This window comes from Pseudorca crassidens, chromosome X (assembly GCF_039906515.1).
Source record: "Pseudorca crassidens isolate mPseCra1 chromosome X, mPseCra1.hap1, whole genome shotgun sequence".
Classification (NCBI taxonomy): Eukaryota; Metazoa; Chordata; class Mammalia; order Artiodactyla; family Delphinidae; genus Pseudorca; species Pseudorca crassidens.
The window spans coordinates 14,400,958-14,423,946 of record NC_090317.1 but is presented as its reverse complement, the minus strand read 5'-3'; positions in this window follow the sequence as shown (position 1 = coordinate 14,423,946).

The following is a 22,989-nucleotide window of genomic DNA, read 5'->3' as shown; positions in this document are numbered from 1 at the left end:
CAGCTGGTTCTGGATGGGGCCGTGGCGCACTGAAGCCAAAGGGAGCTGTGCTCACATACACAATCTTTCCCAGCCTCGCCTAGATCCCCTTATTGGATTGCAGGTGGATGTGAAGATGCATGGCCAATTCACCTCACTAAATGGTAGTCTGCTCTCCAATAACCAGGGTTAAACATCTTTCAGTTATATTTTGAAAATTGCTCTGCAGTCAGACATCCTCTAGGTATAGAATGGTAGAGCCAGAAAAGTGGCTTACCCTTAGCTCTGCCACTTGCAAGATGATCTTAGTCACTTAATGTCTTGGGGCCTCAATTTTCTATCTGTAAAATGGAAATAACAGGGTCTGCCTTACAGACAGGGTGTTTGTGAGACAAATAAGATAATGTATTTGAATATCATTGAGTGCTATTCAAGCTTTGAGATCAGTATAATCGTTTATTCTTTCCAAGGTATATGTACAATAGCTTAGAAGTTTTTCTAATTAACAGAAGTGATTATTTTAAGAAATAACTGTAGGAGTTAGGAAATCCACAAAGAAATAGATCAAAGGAAACATAAAACTTTGCAGAGAATACATGACATTTCTGGTGTTATAAACTACCAAAGTGATTAAATAACCACCATGATATTTTTAAGTTCTTGTTGCAGTTCTCATTACTTTAAATAACAATTAAGATCTCAGGAGCATCATTTCTCAGCTACAAATCTATTGTCTTTCTGCACATTAGCCTAACACTTCAAAAAGTAGAACTGGAAATATTTGGGAAGAATTTGCGACTGTGTGTCTAACTTCCAAATCCCTGTACTCATCTTTCTCCTGTCCTTCCATTTGTTGACAGCTGATATTAAATTCTTGTTGTGGTTGTTTTTAAAAAAGAAAGAAAAATGTTTAAAATAGTTTTTCTCTTGGTAGTGTATATATGTCCATGCCACTCTCTCACTTTGTCCCTTCCCCCTCCCCGTGTCCTCAAATCCATTCTCTACATCTGCATCTTTATTCCTGTCCTGCCCCTAGGTTCTTCAGGACCTTGTTTTATTTTTTTCTCTTAGATTCCGTATATATGTGTTAGCAGACGGTATTTGTTTTTCTCTTCCTGACTTACTTCGCTCTGTATGACAGACTCTAGGTCCATCCACCTCACTACAAACAACTCAATTTCATTTCTTTTCATGGCTGAGTAATATTCCGTTGTATATATGTGCCACATCTTCTTTATCCATTCATCTGTCGATGGACACTTAGGTTGCTTCCATGTACTGGCTATTGTAAATACAGCTGCAATGAACATTGTGGTACATGACTCTTTAAATTATGGTTTTCTCAGGGTATATCCCCAGTAGTGGGATTGCTGGGTCGTATGGTAGTTCTATTTTTAGTTTTCTAAGGAACCTCCATACTGTTCTCCATAGTGGCTGTATCAATTTACATTCCCACCAACAGTGCAAGAGGGTTCCCTTTTCTCCACACCCTCTCCAGCATTTATTGTTTGTAGATTTTTTGATGATGGCCATTCTGACTGGTGAGGTGATACCTCACTGTAGTTTTGATTTGCATGTCTCTGATGATTAGTGATGTTGAGCATCCTTTCATGTGTTTGTTGGCAATCTGTGTATCTTCTTCTGAGAAATGTCTATTTAGGTTTTCATACACTACCAAACGTAAAATAGACAGCTAGTAGGAAGCAGCCACATAGCACAGAGAGATCAGCTCGGTGCTTTGTGACCACCTAGGGGGGTGGGATAGGGAGGGTGGGAGAGAGACGCAAGAGGGAGGAGGTATGGGGATATATGTATATGTATAGCTGATTCACTTTGTTATGCAGCAGAAACTATCACACCATTGTAAAGCAATTATACTCCAATAAAGATGTTAAAAATAAAATAAAATAAAATAGTATTTCTCCTGTGTGTCAGAAGATGCTGTTAATTTATTACCTCCCCTCCATTTCCACCCAGCTATAGGCAGTTACCCTGGTATAACTTTTATTAAAAGTTTTTTTTTAAACCAGGGTAAACTATACCCACCAGAACTGCCAGTCTTCTGTCTTGTTATAGTATGAAGTGAAGAGCCTAGCCATTTTTGAAGGTTGTGCTCTTTTTTTTAAATTTATTTTTTCTAAAGTTTAGTTGTTTTATTGACACAATGTTGTGTTAGTTTCTGTTGTACAGCAAAGTGATTCAGTTTTATATATATATATATATGTGTGTGTGTGTTTATATACATATATTTCTATATATATGTGTGTATATGTATTCTTTTTCATATTCTTTTCCATTATGGTTTATCACAGCGTATTGAATATAGTTCCCTGTATTATGCAGTAGGACCTTGTTGTTTATCCATTCCATATATAATAGCTTCCATCTGCTAACCCCAACTTCCCACTCCGTCCCTCCCCCACCTCCCTCCCCCTTGGCAACCACAAGTCTGTTCTCTGTGTCTGTGAGTTTCTTTCTGTTTCATAGTTAGGTTCGTTTGTGTCAATATTTTAGATTCCACATATAAGTGATATCATATGGTATTTGTCTTTCTGTTTCTGACTTAGTATGATAATCTCTAGGTCCATCCATGTTGCTGCAAACGGCATTTCATTCTTTTTATGTCTGAGTAGTATTCCATTGTGTGTGTGTGTGTGTGTGTGTGTGTGTGTGTGTGTGTGTACCACATTTGAAGGACGTGCTCGTAAATAAGCTTTCTCTTATCCTCCATGGCTGTTCTGACAGTTTTCTGGAAAGTTGGCTCATCCACTGATTTATCTAGTGAGTTCATTTGCTACATTTCCAGAGTAAAATGCATAATGTGCATTTCTGATTTACAAGCTGTGCTTTGTATCTATTTCTTCCAATCTAGAATTTGCTTCTTGGTTAAAAACATCATAATTCCAAGTTAGCAGAGAAATAGATGGAGCGTATGCTGCTCCAAAAATTTAGGGAGGGGCTATCTCACAACCACTGCTAGGGCTGTTTCATCCCCAATCAGCTCATTCTAGAGGTGGTCAGCCTGGCCTGATTTGTGCATAAATGATCCCAGCACCCAAGCAGTGCATACCATTTGACCATTAAGATGGTCAAAAGCATCGATCAACCATTTGTGGTGCTGTTTTGCTTATCATATACACATGGCTTCACGGTGTAAAATGTAAAGTTAAAAAGTAATTTTACAGTTCCTTATATTTCATTTCATTCTGTCATATCACCAAGAGCCATTCATAAAAGAATCTTCATATTCCTACGGCTTAGCCCCTGGTCTTACACAGATCCTGCCTTAGCACTTCGGCTATTTAAAAAAAAAATAGGCAATAACCCTCCTGGATTAGTGTCCTCTGAGGTGTTTCACTAGATTTGTCAAACTCGCCTTCCCCGTAATACTGCGAGGCTGATAGGTTGGAGGACTTTGGAAGGTGCATATGTGCACAGCCTTAAGCAAAATATACCCTCATTCACAATATTAATGACAAAAGGGAAACAAAATGGAATGATTCCATTTGCCTTCAAGCCAGCAAAGGGACTTTCTTTCTGACCGGCTATGCTCAAGCCCTTGAAATCAAGGCTGCTAATGACAGCGGGACCAGAATTGTGTAAGGTGCTCACAGAGAAGATGCCGCCCACCCAGCCCAGGAGGCTGGCTGCCCAACGTCAAGGACAGAGCAGGTTATGGCTGAAGTACGGGCTCTACCAGCGGCCACTTGGGCCCAAGGCAAGCTGCTTCTCCTCTCCAGGCTCCTTTTTCTGCAGCTGTAAAAGGAGAGTGTTGGGGTCCTCAGAATAAGTGGGTTTTGATAGGGAGATGACAGATAAGAGACTGTAGAGCATCGTGACAAAGAGCATGGGCTCTGTAGCCAGGCTGCCTGGCTCTGCCGTTTAGGGGTTGAGTGGCCTGAGGGAAGTTGCTTAAACACTCTGTGCCTTCAGTTTCTTCCTCCAGAGTAAACAGGAAGTTATAGTGCCTCCTGCACAGCACTGTTAGAAGAGTGAAATGAACTCATACAGGGAAAGACCTTAGCACACAGGACCTGGCACACGGCAAATGCTCAATAAATTGTAGCTATTATTACTGGTGGTGGTCTGCAAGCTAAGAAAGATCCAGAATTTCTGATTAAGATAATGTCTGGTTCCAGAGTCCCAGAAAGCCCAAAATATCAGGCACCCCCCCCCCCAGTGCCCCTCAGCCACCCCACTGCTGAATACTAAGTCACTCTCCTCTTCACCTAGCTGAGCCATTGGTGACTGGAAGGTTCCCCCGCTCTGCCCCCATCAGCACACACACCACATACACCCTAATGCCCCCATCCCTTCACAGTGCTTTACCCAAACCGAAAGGACATCCACAGGCACCCAGCACACGCAGGTCCACCATATCACACTTCCACACGCACACATCATTCAGAGCATGCTCTCACATACACACACATACACAAAGTCTCTCTCTCTTGCTTGTTCCAGGACCATTAAATGCAATCATGACATTTACAACATGTAGGCTTAGGATAGTGGCCCAAGCCTACGGTGTGTCCCAGGAGGCCGCCTCCCTCGCAGCACTCTGCACCTCGCCTCTGCGCTCCGGCTGGGCTTGCGCTGCCCCTGTGCAGCTAGCCGCCGGGCGCACGACCGCGCCTCGCATTCACTGACCGACTGAGACCGTCGTTACCTGAAGTTCAAAGCCCTTCTCTTTCCAACTCTGTATGGGCCCCAAATAACAGAAGGAGTCCCTTCCTGCATCACGATCACTGCCATAATTGCCGATTCAGAGGTCAGAGCAAAATTACAGCAAGAAACACCAGTGATCTATTCTCCTTCCTGAGCCTCTCCGCTGCTTCTGTGACCTGTGTAAACTGTAAGTTGTTCTGACAAACAAATCATGTTCTTCCATAGTTTAAGGTCCGGGTACTAATTGTTGGGCCTGAAGAACATAGCATGTTTGGAGCTCTAACTTATTTGGTTAGCTTGAATTCTCTGCAACACTGGTTCAGGGGTCAGGTCAGTCGCTGAGAACAGTGGGAAGCAGGAAAAGCTGCTAGTGATGGAAATTCAGTTTAAGCAAATGAGTTCCCCCTATTCCAGCTGCCACCTTACACAGTGACCATCCCTTCAAGGTTATCGAACCTCTATGGAGCACCCTCTAGCCTCAAATTTTCTTTCACTCTGTTAAGACGCTTTCTCTCCACCGCCCTGTCAGCTGAAGCACTAGAGCAGCAATGCGGGTGTCAGCGTGCTACAGGGAAAGCACCAGGTTCCAGTAGACCACAGTCCTGCTGGGAGACCCTGTGCCAGACATGTCTCCACTTCTCCCTGGGCAGCAGTTCCTCCATTGGCTACGTAAAGGTTATAGGCCATGTTCCTGAACTTCCTCTTTGGTGAACTGTCTGAGATTATCATTTGAGCTGTGCTCACTTATTTCTAAGACCATACAAGGTCATGTCCTAGATTTGAAAAGTACCCCGGACCTAGGAGCTGCCCCTGTACCTGTAGTCGTTCCCTGAACTCCACAGCGTTCACTGATCAGGGCACTGAGTGAGGGAGTGTGGCTTAAAAGCCTTTACCACTTATAATTGTAAAGCCGCTCTGAAGAAATCAGATCTCAACTTCCACAACTAAAGACACCTGAAGGCAGAAGCCAGGACTAAAAAGCCCAAGAGCCAGCACGGTGGGGAGGAAGGGGGTTGTTCTTGCGGTCGGAGGACCCAGCTTCTGGTCCTGCTTTGCCACCCATCTGCTGGGTGACCCATTGATGTCTCCTCTCAGGACCCTTATTTTTCCTTTTTAAAGAGAGTTGGACTAAATGGTCTCTAAGGTCTCTTCCAATTTTGAGATCTGTTTTTTCTCCTAACGCTTTTACATAGAATGTAACCCACTCTAGAGTTACACACACTGTCCCCAGTCCTGGGCCAGTGTTTGGTTGCTAGGGGAAACAGGCAAGCAGACGTGTATGACAATCCTTCCTGCCCTCACCAGTCACCAAGGGCACATCCGTCCTCCTGACAGTGTCAGCAGGGTCACCTTTGTGTCTGGACAACAGCATATTCACATTATTTCTTGATTGAATAAGAGCGCCATTGACTACCTGACAGACAAAAAGGCAGTGGGTCCTGCGTGACTGCAGTATGCGCTCCCACTGTCAAGGAAACCATTTGATCATGTGAGCTGATAGATGTGGAGGGGCTGTGTAAAATACAAAGTATGGTGGGAACGGGAGCTGTTATGAAAGTAGTAAAACGCTTATCCAGTGTTCCACTGTGGCTAGTTCTTGCCATTTTTGTTGAAATAGGTAATTGATCTCAGCATCTGCGTAACCACAAGAAGATTACCCAGCATGTTGTTTTTATAAGCTCCTTCTTACCTAAGTGAAAGAAAAAAAAATTATCTAGCCTTTTTATTCCTGGGGCACTGAATTCAATTTTAGTCAAGGTTTTAGACCTTCCTTAATAAGAAAATGCCAGCTTTTCTAGCCTGTAATCTGGTTATCTAATATCTTGCTAAAGTGATTAAAACTGATTAAAATGAGGAGGGAACGCTCTTTTAAAAAAAGAAAGGAAAAAGAAAATGATTGGATTTCTATGCCTTAGGTTGCACTTAAGGAAAGATTGAATTAACTTGATCTTGACTGAATAAAGGACACTCTAAACAATTCTAAATTTATTCCAGGTCTGAACGTTGTTTTCTGGAATGCTTCAGCACAAAATGTCACTGTCACTTTTATTTCATAAGCACAGATATCTTTTAATACATAGATAATGTACTTTATAGAGGCTCTTTAAGAGCATTCACACATGCATAGATATTTATTTACAACTGTTTTTGCCAGACCAAAATAGAAAAGGCTTAGTTGACTTTCAAGCACTTGCATTTTCCAATTTGAAGACGAGAATTATGACTGCAGAGTACCTCATTTACATAACCAAGAGGTGGCAGTGTTACATCCATTATGTATTCACTGCACCAAGTATCACTGAACAGTAAAAAAGTGCAACGTGTAAATAAAAATATGTAACAAATATTTCTGTCCTTTTTAAATGGCTGCTTCAGTGATAGCCACTAAAAACATTCATTAAAGTGTGATGTTTCCTTGTAAACAGCAATCCCCCCTCTCCCCCCAAAGAATCAAAGCTAGGAACCACAATTTATTACCACCAGTGAGTTCATGGCAGCTCTGGGAATCCATACACATCCCCTTCAGTAATCACTTGTTTTCTGGTAAAACATTCACCTCCTTCCCAAATATAGATAAAAATCAACGTAAAAAAAGCAATCACAAGATTCCCCAAAGTAAGAACTTCTATGTAAAAAGCAATTTAGGAAAAAAAGTCAAAGAGTTGAATACAAACAGCATCCTACACACTGATTATTATCCCAGAAAAATAACTATTTGAAATCAAACCCTTTTGGTGACCTCCCAAGGTTGTTTTGAGCATCTGCTAAATTATGCCTTGTGACTTGGGTTACAGTCCAATAAAATTTTACCTAAGCTACCTGAATCTGTTCTGTTTTATTTTGGGTTTTCTATTTCCAACCAGTCTAGGAGATTGAAAAACAACAGCAGCCAAAGCAAAGGAACATTTAAAAACTGGAACTGGTGGGCCACCAGTTTCCTATAAGACTACTCCTGATGAAAATCAATACCGTAAATGTATCTGAGCAGTCAGGAATGGATATTTGGAATAGAAGTTCTTAGAAAAGCAGTTTAAATAGAAACTGAGTACTTTACATCTGGCCTTATAGAAAGTTAGGCAGCTCAAACTTTCTGTCACTCATAGGAAAATACATTACTTATTGGCCGCACCTAGCGGCATGTGGGATCTTAGTTTCCTGACCGGGAATCGAGCCCGTGCCCTGTGCCTTGGAAGCGTGGAGTCTCAATCACTGGACCGCCAGGGAAGTCCCCCAAAATATGTTATTTTAAACCACAAACTACATAATGCAACATCTCTAAATGGACACCATCCCCTAGAACTAAACCATTTGAATATTTGGAAATATTTTTATGTTATTTAGATACTTCCGCTACCTATTAGCCCACATCCAGAGTGTTTGTTGTACAGGTTCTAAAAGTTACCTAAAAACAAGTAAAGGGCATTTAGAACATTAGTATCTGACACATACCGAAATATTACGAGCTTTCAATTTCTAAAAGAAATATTCTATGGAGGAGTCATGAGACTGGCAGTTCCGACTGATTGTGGGCATGTGAGTATTTTAGATCTGTCCTTTTCATTTCTTCTTCTGTATTTCAAGTCAGAAATTGTGGTTGCGATGGAGAGTACTGAATATTTTTTTTACATATGGCACAAACAGCAAACATTCAATGTATAGACTGAGAACCTAGTCTGGGAAAATTCGATCTATGGGCAGGATTCAAAGAGCACGTTACGTAGTGAGGATTATGTAGTAGGATGATAGAGAGGAGTAGTATTGTGCCAATAGCCACATGAGTGGATCACGTACTCCCTTCCAATAACTTCAAAGTGGGCAAGGGTTTCAATTTCTGAAAAGGGCTGGGGGAGTTAATTTAATTCTTACAGTCGCCCCTAAGAAATCTTCCAGTTTCATCACTTTGTGGAATAATTTCTAGTCTCAATTTCATTCTTAATCAAATTGATGCATTACGTTATTTCCTCCAGCATGAAAATAACAATGTATTTTAATGTTTTAATTGAATTTATATTCTCATCCTGTGTATGAATTCTGTGGTTGTGTCATGATATTTGATGTCTCATCAATCAGGGACTGATGAGACTATCACCTTCCTCTGTATAGATACTCCTGTCATGCACTGAGATTCTCCCCACATACCCACCATGCCTCTATTTTTCCTCCTCACTAAGAGATTTCTTATTCTGAGGAAAGATATAGGTTGGTCAAGAAAAGGAGGAATAAACAAGAATAATATCAACATTTATTCATTTGTTTACAGCACGTCAGGTACTCTGCTAAGGGCTTTACACTGATTATTCTACATGATCCTCACAAGGCCGTTTCAGGTAGATACTATTATTATCCCTATTTGAAAAATGAGAACACTGAGACTCAGAGATGTGAACTGACTTGCCTAAAGTCACACAGCTGGTAAATGCCGAAGATACAACACAGTGCCACTTAAAGGAGGCACCACCACCACCAATAACTTCCATTTACTGAATTGCATTATGTGTTGGGCACCATGCTAAGCATTTTACAAGCATCAGTTCGTTTAATCCTCACAAACTTTATGAAGCAGGGGCTAACATCATCTCTACTTTATAGATAAGCAAATGGAGGCACAAAAGTTATGTAACCTGCATAAGGGCAGATATCCTGTAACCTGGGATTCAAGCCCAGCTCTCTCTTGACTCCAAAACTCTTTAATGTCCTGCTCTAAAATAGACAGAACTGAAGGTGAAGGTGGGCTCCAAGGATGACTCACCTTATGAAAGCACATTCAGATAATCCTGGAGCTGTCCAAAGATGTGAAATCCGACTTTATGCTTCTGATTGGTAGCTCCCCTTCAAAAGCAGAGCCAGGGGCTCTTTCTGCACACACACTCACATTTCCCTTTCACTCAATACAGTGTTCGGGTCTGTCCCGTAAGTAGGAGTCAATCCAGAAAGAAACATGCTGATATCAACCTTCTGACTGAGAAAAAAAATCTTTTTTTTAATTAAAAAAAACATTTGGGGGGGCTGCATTGTGTCTTCCTTGCTGCGCGCAGGCTTTCTCTAGTTGCAGAGAGCAGGGGCTACTCTTCGTTGCGGTACGCAGGCTTCTCATTGCGGTGGTTTCTCTTGTTGCGGAGCACAGGCTCTAGGCGCTCAGGCTTCAGTAGTTGCAGCATGCAGGCTCAGTAGTTGTGGCTCACAGGCTCTAGAATGCAGGCTCAGTAGTTGTGGCGCACAGGCTCAGTAGTTGTGGCTCGCGGGCTCTAGAGCACAGCCTTAGTAGTTGTGGCCTGTGGGCTTAGTTGCTCCGAGGCATGTGGGATCTTCCCAGACCAGGGCTTGAACCTGTGTCCCGTGCATTGGCAGGCAGATTCTTAACCACTGCACCACCATGGAAGTCCCCAGAAAAAAATCTTAATTGACCAGTTTCATCAAAAGAGTTGAAGATCTTGCCCATATAGATACCACTTACAGATGCAAGTGATTCCTTGCCAACACTTATACCACCAAAGCATCATGGATGGAACAGATCCCTTTGGATTTCACAGATCCTTTAAAGAGTGGTGCTGGTTGAAGAGGGAGGGGACTCTGGCCCTGAATATTTGCATTTGAAGGGACAAATCATTGAACAGTAAGGTATAAGAGATCCAAAGAAATGAATTAGAAATGGTAGAATTTCATACACATTTTATGGACTACAGTGCAAACCTAGGACTACAGAGCATTCTTATTCTCAGAAAGAAAGCTTCTTGGCACTAATGCACCAGGAAGCAGAGCTATCTACAAAAGACCACAATTTTTAAAAAAACTTTCTTTTACTTTGTACCAAAGAAATGATTTCTATCTTAGTCTCCAAAGATTAAAAAAGCTCATGTGCAAAGATAGAGACATCTATGTCTTGAATTATTAAAGTTGTCAGTCCCTATTTTTAAAAAGTTAAATTAATGTGCAGTCCTGGATGTCTGAGCCTCACTTCCATTTGCAGGAGGCAGCAGGAAGGATGCTGGATCCCTCTCTCCATTTCTTTGTTAAGTAATGAACAATCTGAAAAGATGAGTTATTTGTAATCAACCCATCCACTTAAAAAAAAAAGGGCATGTCTAAGAGAAATCCAATCATCATCAGTTGAGTTTGGGTTCAGTGGCAGGCTTGTCTTTGGAAAGCTAAGTATTAAATCTTATCTGTTGGTTTGTGCATCAGAAATTTATTGCAGGCTAGTCCACTGGGCTTTGCCTTGTGCGATGCAGTATGTTGCTGGTATATATAATGAAAGAGCTTGGTGGTACTCTCTTACATCAGAGGTTTTCTGTTTAAGCATTGTGCATAAATATGGGTAATTTCAACCAGAGTAAATACCATGAAGGTATAACTTCAAGTCAAAGCTCTGTCTCTCTGACCTTGGACAAATTACTTAACCTTTCATGCTTTAGTTTTCTCTTGTGTAAAATACGATGTTTGATGCATTCATCCCACAGGTGTTTTGGGTATCTGTTGTATGCTCAACACTAAGGTTGTCATGGTAAACAAGACAAACCCCTTGCCTTCACATTGGTTGTTGTCTAAGTGGAGAGACATCCAATAAATGTATAAACAAATAATATAATGTATAATTTCACAGAGTAGTATGTTCTGTGAGAAATAAAGCAGAATAAAGGAATGGAGGAGGATGGGTAGGATGGATGGACTGTCTTTTTGGTAGAATATTTCACAAAAGCTTCTTTGAAGTAGAGACTTCTGAGCAGAGACCTGAATGAAAGAAAGAATCCAGCCATGCAAAAATTTAGGGGAAGAGCTTTCCAGGCAGAAAGAGACAGCACAGAAAGTCTAAGGCAAGTTGCTTAATATGTTGGAGGTACCGGCTGGAACACAGGAAAGAAAATTGAGAGCAGTAGGAGATATGGCAAGATCATAGAGAGCTTTCTAGGCCGTCGTGACTTTGGGTTTTATTCGAAGTCTGACGGGCAGTTACTGGGAGTTTAAGCAAGGAAGTGACTTGATCTGACTTACATTTTTAAAAAGAGAATTCTGTCTGCTCTGCAGAGAATAGACTATAAGGGGGCAAGGGTGGAAACAGAGAGCGCTTGGAAACTATTAGAATAATCCAGGCCAGAAATGACAGTGGCTTAGATCCTGATTGTCTTGAGCAGAGGTGGCGAGAAATGGTCCGATGTGGGACATTATCTTGGAGGCAGAGCCAACAGAATTTCTTCATAGATTAGGTTTGATCTGTGAGGGCAAGAGAGGTGCCAAGGATGATTCTGAAGTTTTAGGCCTGATCAACTGAAAAGTTCAAATTGATATCAGCTGGGATAGGGAAGACTGAGGGGACGGTTTGGGGCCTTCAGAAGTTCTTATGGACGTGTGAAGTCTGACATTCCTATGAGATACTTAAGTGGAGATGTCGAGTCAGCTATTGAATATATGTGTCTGGAACTTAGCAATCATGGAAAGGAAAGGGAAATAAAACTTGTATTGGAATGAAACTTTCAAAAAGACCTTGAGGGATAGACATGTGATTGTCATTTTTTTTTTCATTCCAAGTTATTTAAGGAGTTCCTTAGAACCTGATCCCATTCAGTTAAAAAACGGAGATGGAGGAGGAGATTACGCCAATAAGTGGCTGACAGTATTCATTAGTTCTGGAAGTTCTGGCTCTCGCCAAGATTCTCTGTATTCTCAAATGGTATTTAGAGTAAAAGAGAAACAGAATTTGACCTAAGGCGAAGTAAATACTGACTGCCATCTCAAGGGTTTATCTGGCAGGCATGGTAAAAGCAAACGATGGCCAGTGTGCCAAAGAGAGAAAGGGCTCCAGTCACCGGGTACAGAGTCTGTAATCATCACCCACAGACATTTAGGTCAGGAAAGGGAGCTCTCAGCTTGGAAAACAACCTACAGTGTGGATTTTAGCCTACATACACTCACATGCGTGCACAGACACACACATGCACGCAACCTTTATGCAGCCTAATACCTAAAGACCAACTCCAGATAATGTTCTTCATGGAGAGAGCAGTCAGCAGATGCATAAACTCTGTTTGTTGACATATTTATTCCCAGGGCTGATTGTGTTAATTTCCAAACACTCTTGCCTTGATGAGAGCTAGTGGGGAGGAAAAGGAAACAAACTCTGTGGCATTGTATAATTATATCCACAGTTAAAATTTTCTTTTTGTTTCTCATCAAGATGCAAGGCTTACCCTATATCACTGTGCACTGACAGCTCTAATAGAAGAAAAAATAAAGCAAACAATTAGCCTTGGGGAAAAGATGAACTAATGCACAATTCATGAATTTGCTACTCATTCAACCTGCTGTGATTCTAACAGAGTTGAGGAAATATAACAGTGAGTGATTTTGAACAATTTTGACTTACTCTTCTGAAAAAACACTTGGTGTTGGGATTATTTAAAATGTGACTTCTTCTTATGGATTATATGCAGACTACTCTTTCTCTGCGAGAGATTGTTTCATAATATAATTTGGTACAACCTTCCTAAGTAAGCCTGGGATGAGAATCAGGGCAGCTTTATTACTGACCGCAAAGCACCCTTCGATGGCATACGGTTTCACAGACAAGGGTTCCATCTGCAGTAGTCAGAACTCTAGGTAGATTCCAACCCAAGCCAGCTTATGCAAAATGAGAAGTTACTGGTTTAGGTTACCAAGTGTAGAAGAAGGAGGGGTATAGCTGGTTGTCAACAATAACTGGAGCCAGGAACTTCCCTACCCCCTAAAAGAGCTCTTTTTCTCCATTGTCAGTTTCTAGATCAGTTTTATTCTTTCAGGTTAGCTTTTAAAATACTAGGGAAGAGAGACCTTCAAGATGGCAGAGGAGTAGGACGTGGAGATCACCTTCCTCCCCACAGATACACCAGAAATACATCTACACGTGGAACAACTCCTACAGAACACCTACTGAACACTGGCAGAGACCTCAGACCTCCCAAAAAGCAAGAAACTCCCCACGTACCTAGGTAGGGCAAAAGAAAAAAGAATAAACAGAGACAGAAGAATAGGGAGGGGACCTGCACCAGTGGGAGGGAGCTGTGAAGGAGGAAAGGTTTCCACACACTAGAAGCCCCTCCGCGGGCGGAGACTGCGGGTGGCGGAGGGGGGAAGCTTCGGAGCCGTGGAGGGGAGCGCAGCAACAGGGGTGTGGGGGGCAAAGCGGAGAGATTCCCGCACAGAGGATCGGTGCCGACCGGCACTCACCAGCCCGAGAGGCTTGTCCGCTCCCCCGCCGGGGTGGGCGGGACTGGGAGCTGAGGCTCGGGCTTCGGTAGGAGCGCAGGGAGAGGACTGGGGTTGGCGGCGTGAACACAGCCCGAAGCGGTTAGTGCACCACGCCTAGCTGGGAGGGAGTCCGGGGAAAAGTCTGGACCTGCCTAAGAGGCAAGAGAACATTGTGTTGGGATGCGCGAGGACAGGGGATACAGAGCACTGCCTAAAGGAGCTCCAGAGATGGACGCGAGCCGCGGCTATCAGCGTGGACCCCAGAGACGGGCATGAGACGCTAAGGCTGCTGCTGCTGCCACCAAGAAGCCTGTGTGCGAGCACAGGTCACTCTCCACACCTCCCTTCCGGGGAGCCTGTGCAGCCCGCCACTGCCAGGGTCCTGGGATCCAGGGACAACTCCCCCAGGAGAACGCATGGCGGGCCTCAGGCTGGTGCAACGTCATGCCGGCCTCTGCCGCCGCAGGCTCGCCCCCGACTCCGTGCCCCTCCCTACCCCCCGAATCAGCGGCTCCTTTAACCCTGTCCTGTCTGAGCGAAGAACAGACGCCCTCAGGTGACCTACACTCAGAGGCGGGGCCAAATCCAAAGCTGAGCCCCGGGAGCTGTGCAAACAAAGAAGAGAAAGGGAAATCTCTCCCAGCAGCCGCAGAAGCAGCGGATTAAATCTCAACAATCAACTTGATGTACCTGCATCTGTGGAACACCTGAATAGACAAGGAATCATCCCAAATTGAGGCGGTGGACTTTGGGAGCAACTGTAGACTTGGGGTTTGCTTTCTGCATCTAACTTGTTTCTGGTTTTATGTTTGTCTTAGTTTAGTATTTAGAGTTTATTATCATTGGTAGATTAGTTTATTGATTTGGTTGCTCACTTCCTTTTTTTAAAAAATATATATATTTTTTTGCTTTTTCTCTTTTTTTGAGTGTGTATGTGTATGCTTCTCTTGTGATTGTGATTTTGTCTGTATAGCTTTGCTTTTACCATTTGTCCAAGCGTTCTGTCCATCCTTTTTTTTTTTTTTTTTTCTTTTTAGTGTAATTTTTAGTGCTTGTTATCATTTGGTGGATTTGTGTTTTGGTTCGGTTGCTCTCTTCTTTCTTTCTTTTTTTCTTTTTGTATTACTTTTCAATTTTTTTATTTTTTAATAACTTTATTTTATTTTATTTTTCTTTCTTTTTTTTCTCCCTTTCTTCTGGGCCATGTGGCTGACAGTGTCTTGGAGCTCTGGGCAAGTGTCAGGCCTGAGCCTCTGTGGTGGGACAGCTGAGTTCAGGACATTGGTTCACCACAGACCTCCCAGCTCCACGTAATATCAAACAGCAAAAATCTCCCAGAGATCTCCATCTCAATGCTAAGCCCCAGCTCCACTCAACGACCAGCAAGCTACGGTGCTGGACACCCTATGCCAAACAACTAGCAAGACAGGAACACAAACCCACCCATTAGCAGAGAGGCTGCCTAAAATCATAACAAGGTCACAGAAACCCCCAAACACACCACCAGACGTGGAACTGCCCACCAGAAAGACAAGATCCAGCCTCATCCACCAGAACACATGCACCAGTCCCCTCCACCAGGAAACCTACACAACCCACTGAACCAACCTTAGCCACTGGGAGCAGACACCAAAAACAATGGGAACTATGAACCTGCGGCCTGCAAAAAAAAGACTCCAAACACAGTAAGTTAAACAAAATGAGAAGACAGAGAAACACACAGCAGATGAAAGGGCAAGGCAAAACCCCACCAGGCCTAACAAATGAACAGGAAATAGGCAGTCTACCTGAAAAAGAATTCAGAATAATGATAGTAAAGATGATCCAAAATCTTGGAAATAGAATGGAGAAAATACAAGAAACGTTTAACAAGGACCTCGAAGAACTAAAGAGCAAACAAACAATAATGAACAACACAATAAATGAAGTTAAAAATTCTCTAGAAGGAATCAATAGCAGAATAACTGAGGCAGAAGAACATATAAGTGACCTGAAAGATAAAACAGTGGAAGTAACTACCACAGAGCAGAATAAAGAAAAAAGAATTGAGGACACTCTCAGAGACCTCTGGGACAACATTATGCACCAACATTCGAATTATAGGGGTTCCAGAAGAAGAAGAGAAAAAGAAAGGGACTGAGAAAATATTTGAAGAGATTAGAGTTGAAAACTTCCCTAATATGGGAAAGGAAATAGTCAATCAAGTCCAGGAAGCGCAGAGAGTCCCATACAGGATAAATCCAAAGGGAAACATGCGAAGACACATATTAAGCAAACTATCAAAAATTAAATACAAAGAACAAATATTAAAAGCAGCAAGGGAAAAACAACAAATGATATACACAGGAATCCCCATAAGGTTAACAGCTCATCTTTCAGCAGAAAGTCTGCAAGCCAGAAAGGAGTGGCAGGACATATTTAAAGTGATGAAAGGGAAAAATCTACAACCAAGATTTCTCTACCTAGCAAGCATCTCATTCAGATTTGATGGAAAAATTAAAACCTTTACAGACAAGCAAAAACTAAGACAATTCAGCACCACCAAACCAGCTTTACAACAAATGCTAAAGGAACTTCTCTAGGCAGGAAACACAAGATAGGGAAAAGACCTAAATAACAAACCGAAAACAATTAAGAAAATTGTAATATGAACACACATATTGATAATTACCTTAAAGGTAAATGGATTAAATGCTCCAACCAAAAGACATCGATTGGCTGAATAGGAACAAAAACAAGACCCGTATATATGCTGTCTACAAGAGACCCACTTCAGACCCAAGGACACATAAAGACTGAAAGTGAGGGGATGGAAAAAGATATTCCATGCAAATGGAAATCAAAGGAAAGCTGGAGTAGTAATTCTCATATCAGATAAAATAGACTTTAAAATTAAGACTATTAGAAGAGACAAAGAAAGACACTACATAATGATCAAGGGATCGATCCAAGAAGAAGACATAACAATTGTAAATATTTATGCACCCAACATAGAAGCACCTCAATACATAAGGCAAATGCTAACAGCCATAAAAGGGGAAATTGACAGTAACACAATAATAGGGGACTTTACCACCCCACTTTCACCAATGGACAGATCATCCAAAATGAAAATAAATAAGGAAACACAAGCTTTAAATGATACATTAAACAAGATGGACTTAATTGATATTTATAGGACATTCACTCCAAAAACAACAGAATACACTTTCTTTTCAAGTGCTCATGGAACATTCTCCAGGATAGACCATAGCTTGGGTCACAAATGAAGCCTTGGTAAATTTAGCAATATTGAAATCGTTATCAAGTATCGTTTCCGACCACAACACTATGAGACTAGATATCAATTACAGGAAAAATACTGTAAAAAATACAAACACATGGAGGCTAAACACTACTAAATAACGAAGAGATCACTGAAGAAATCAAAGAGGAAAGCAAAAAATACCTAGAAACAAATGACAATGAAAACACGATGACCCAAAAGCTATGGGATGCTGCAAAAGCAGTTCTAAGAGGGAAGTTTGTAGCAATACAATCCTACCTCAAGAATCAAGAAAAATCTCAAATTAACAACCTAGCCTTACTCCTAAAGCAATTAGAGAGAGAAGAAAAAAAGACCCCAAAGTTAGCAGAAGGAAAGAAATCATAAAGATCAGATCAGAAATAAATGTAAAAGAAATGAAAGAAACAATAGCAAAGACCAATAAAACTAAAAGCTGGCTCTTTGAGAAGCTAAACAAAATTGATAAACCACTGCCAGACTCATCAAGAAAAAAATGGGAGAAGACTCAAATCAACAGAATTAGAAATGAAAACGGAGAAATAATAGCTGACACTGCAGAAATACAAAGGATCATCAGAGATTGCTACAGGCAACTATATGCCAATAAAATGGACAACCTGGAGGAATGGACAAATTCTTAGAAAAGCACAACCTTCTCAGACTGAACCAGGAAGAAGTAGAAAATATGAACAGACCAATCACAAGCACTGAAATTGAAACTGAGATTAAAAATCTTCCAACAAACAATAGCCCAGGACCTGCTGGCTTCACTGGCGAATTCTATCAAACATTTAGAGAAGAGCTAACACCTATCTTTCTCAAACTCTTCCAAAATATAGCAGAGGGAGGAACACTCCCAAACTCATTCTATGAGGCCACCATCACCCTGATACCAAAACAAGACAAAGCTGTCACAAAAAACAGAAAACTGCAGGCCAATATCACTGATGAATATAGGTGCAAAAATCCTCAACAAAATACTGGACAACTACATGTAGCAGAATGCAGTTAGAACCCTTCATAACACCATACACAAAAATAAACTCAGAATGGATTAAAGACCTAAATGTAAGGCCAAACACTATCAAACTCTTAGAGGAAAACATAGGCAGAACACTCTTTGACATAAATCACAGCAAGATCTTTTTTGACCCACCTCCTAGAGAAATGGAAATAAAAACAAAAATAAACAAATGGGACCTAATGAAACTTCAAAGCTTTTGCAGAGCAAAGGAAAGCATAAACAAGAGCAAAAGACAACCCTCAGAATGGGAGAAAATATTTGCAAATGAAGCAACTGACAAAGGATTAATCTCCAAAATTTACAAGCAACTCATGCAGCTCAGTATCAAAAAAACAAACAACCCAATCCAAAAGTGGGCAGAAGACCTAAAAAGACATTTCTCTGAAGAAGATATACAGATGGCCAAGAAGCACATGAAAGGATGCTCAACATCGCTAATCATTAGAGAAATGCAAATCAAAACTACAATGAGATATCATCTCACACCGGTCAGAATGGCTATCATCCAAAAATCTACAAACAATAAATGCTGGAGAGGGTGTGGAGAAAAGGGAACCCTCTTGCACTGTTGGTGGGAATGTAAATTGATACAGCCACTATGGAGAACTGTATGGAGGTTCCTTAGAAAACTAAAAATAGAACTAAGTATCATACGACCCAGCAATCCCACTACTGGGCATATACCCTGAGAAAACCATAAATCAAAAAGAATCATGTAACACAATGTTCATTGCAGCTCTATTTACAATAGCCAGTACATGGAAGCAACCTAAGTGTCCATTGACAGATGAATGGATAAAGAAGATGAGGCACGTGTATACAATGGAATATTACTTAGCCATAAAAAGAAACGAAATTGAGTTATTTGTAGTGAGGTGGATGGACCTAGAGACTGTCATACACAGTGAAGTAAGTCAGAAAGAGAAAAACAAATACTGTATGCTAACACATATATATAGAATCTAAAAAAAAAAAAAAGGTTCTGAAGAACCTAGGGGCAGACGTAGAGAATGGACTTGAGGACACTGGGAGGGGGAAGGGTAAGCTTGATTGAAGTGAGAGAGTGGCAAGTACTTATATATGCTACCAATTGTAAAATAGATAGCTAGTGGGAAGCAGCCACATAGCACAGGGAGATCAGCTCGGTGCCTTGTGACCACCTGGAGGGGTGGGATAGAGAGAGTGGGAGGGAGATGCAAGAGGGAGGGGATATGGGGATATATGTATATGTATAGCCGATGCACTTTGTTATAAAGCAGAAACTAACACAGCATTGTAAAGCAATTATACTTCAATAAAGATGTTAAAAAAATAAGGATAAAGACAAAAACAAATAATACTAGGGAAGAGATCTTATTGATCCAGTTTGTGTTAAGTTCCCATTCTTACACCAGTGAATAGTCCCTTGAGAGCTACCTCTGGGAAATACAAAACTATCCATGCCCCCGCAAAGCTTTCCAAAGCCCTTTTCTGAAGTGGTTTCTGGGTGTCTGCCAGCCACATAGCATTACCTGGACTAAGACCAGGAGAAGTAGTTACTACCTGCCTAGAGTTTGGACCTATTCATTTCTCAGACAAGATCAATGGAAAATCAAATGAAAGAAAAGGAAAGAATTCACAACCGTATTTTATCTCCCCAATAAATCAAATGGATTTAATTTTGCCGGACTCCCTTCTAGGGCATGAGCGCCCAAGTTGGGGTTGAGGGGAATTCATTTGTCAGCCTTTTTTTTTTCTTCTTTCTGAAAGCAGTCGAGAACTAGACACAGGAACCAGGTGGAACTCATATCTTGGTAGTTGGTAAAGATGGATTGGAAGAAGCATTTTGGACTGGTTGCCGAAGTGCATGTTCCATATTACTCCCTCTCCAGTCTATATCATGGGATTTACATATGGGGAGAGTTGGGCATTTCCCCAGTTACCCACACAGAAGGTCATGGCCTGGATGAGCAGGGGGCAGAGGGACAATGAGGAGGGAGACTTGCAGTCTTACCTGTGGAAGCTAGGTCCTGAGCCCCGATCCAGCTCTCTTTACCATATATGGGAGCAGGGTTAGGGAGTAGAGCAAGTGCCCCCAAAGAGAGCAAGCAATAAACATATGTTTGCATGTATCCAGTGACACCTTCCCTATCTCGTTAATCAGATAAATCATTTTTCCTCCCTAGGAGAGGAAAATGTGACACATAAAGAGAAGGCCTTAAAATGTCACTTTGATACTACTTCCTCCTGGGGAGTGGAGCAAAACTTCTGTCATGGGAATATGAGGACAGGGGAATTGGGTTCCGGCCAACGTAATATTATAACCATGATTATACTGTAGTTATATTCTTTATACTTTTTTCAGTTTTTATGTCTTAAGCTTTTTCTGTGTTATGTACATTATCTTCCAAATCATAATTATAATGACCGCATAATGTCTCATCATTTAGATCGGGGTCCCCAGACCCCGGGGTGGGACCAGTACTGTTAGGAAGCGGGCCGCACAGCAGGAGCGGAGCGGCGGACGAGCCAGCGAAGCTTCATCTGCCGCTCCCCATCGCTCGCATTATCGCCTGAACCATCCCCCACCGTCCCCCGCCTCAGTCCGTGGAAAAATTATCTTCCACGAAACCGGTCCCTGGTGCCATAAAGGTTGGGGACCGCTGCTTTAGATGGTTACTGCTTCACCAGATAATTCACCTTTATTAAATATTTAGGTGATTTCCTGTTTTTCTACCCTAGGTACTACTTAAATGGACATTTTTATGACTATAGTTTATTCTCTCCTTTTGGATTCTTTCCTGAGGTTGAATTCTCAGAAGTAAGACTCCTATGCCAAAGGCTATGCATATCCAAATACAAAATGTTCACCCTAACCTACACTGCCACCAGTGATATAGGCATGTGCCAATTTTACCACAACATCATGGATAGCCAATAGCATTTTGGTTTTGACTAGTTTACTGGCCATAAAAAGCACTTCATCAGTGTTCTCTTTTGTATTTCTTTGCTTGCTAGAGGGTTTAAATATTTTCCCATATGCTTGTTTACTAACAACACTTCCTTTTATACATTGTTCACCTCCATCGCCCACTTATCTATTGAGCTTCTTAATGTTTTTCTTAACAATTTGTATGAGCTTCTTAGATTATATACATCCTAGCCTTTTGTCATGTTTACTTGTAATTTTTTCTCATCGGTTGTTTGCCTTATTATTTTAACCATTTTTATGTGTATGTAGAGGTTTAGAAATTATGGAGTCTACAGCATCCATTTCTCCCTTGTAAATTCTTCCGTGGCTTCGAAGCTAATAATGTTATCAATCTCTTGTTCTGATATCTCTTGGGGGATAGAGTTATAAAAAAAAAAGACATGTCACACTTCGAAAAAAGTTTCATAAGGATCAAAGCAACCTTGAACTCAACCACAGTTTGTAAAGGAATTAGTTAAGCTGCGAGTTGATTTTTCCTTATTCATGCTGAAAAAGACTTTTTCTCTTTAAGCAACCAGATATGGATCACAGCGGGAAGTATTAACGTCTAACACTTTCCGGAGAGCACAAACCTTCTGTTATTCCATTCACATAAAATACCGGTTGACAGATGGTATTTGCCAGAAAATAGGGGAGAAAAGCATTCAAACAGAGATTTATAAATTGAAAATTCTCTCAAGAAAAGTACCTGTCTATTTGGTTGGATATTAAAGAGATAATAAGTCCGGGGTTAGTGTAGGAAAATGAAAAGATAGGATGAAAGGAATTTCGATCCTAAGCCTGGTTCAATTCTTAACTAGCTATGTGACTTTCATCAGCTATTTACCCTCTCTGGGCCTAAGTTTTCTCATAGATTTAATAAGGAAATTGGACTGGAAAATTTATTAAATTCCTTTTGGTGCTGGCATTCTATTCTTCTTCATTCATTCTTTCATTCATTCAACAAATACATCTTGAGCCCATAATATGTAGCAGGCACTCTGCTGGTTGCTAGGAATGCAACGTTAAATAAGAAGGAGTCCCCATATTCATTGACCTCTAGTAGGGAAGAGAGAAAACATTGCCGTGTCATGTGGTCAGTTCTAGAATGGCGGTGGAAAGCTAAGGGAGCAGGGCAGAGGAACATCCCATCCTCATGCCTGTCTCAGCACAAGCTGGGCTGTCAAGGGGAAGATTTCTGGGGGAGGTGACACACAACTGAACCTTAGAGATGAATCGGATTTCATTAAGGAGAGAAGAGATGTGGGCCTATGAGGCAGTCTATGCAGAGGAATCAGCAGGAGCAAAGACTGAAAAGCATAAAATGGCAGAAGCGGGCAGAGAACTACAAGGTCTGATGTTACAGGAGCTTGGAGTTTGAGGCACAGAGACAAAGCCAGAAGACAGGGCTCAGCTCATGGAGGACCCCTTGTATTAGGCTAAGAAATCTGGAATTTATTCTCGAAGAAATGGAGAGCCATCCTAGGACTTCAGGCATGAGGATACCATGGTCAGATTTGTATGCTGGCAGAAGCAGGCAGGTAATCTACTGAAAAGCTATTGTCATAATCTAGGTATGACCCCATGGCTTAAATGAGAAGAGTAAGGGTGGCTGCATATAGTTGTTCAGGTTTTTCACTGCACAAGGGTGCTTGGCTGAGGGGGCAAATGGGAGCTGAAATCTAGTCTGTGTTCCAGTTGGCAAGTACCTCAGTGAGAGGTGTCGCCCTCCTGGAGAAAGAGACACTGTTCTAATTCACACAAAGAAGTCATGAGAGCTAGCATTGACCCCGAGGGTAGCAGTCATAGATATGGAATAGATTTGAGAAATATTTAGGATGGATGTAGGCAGGACTTTAAAAA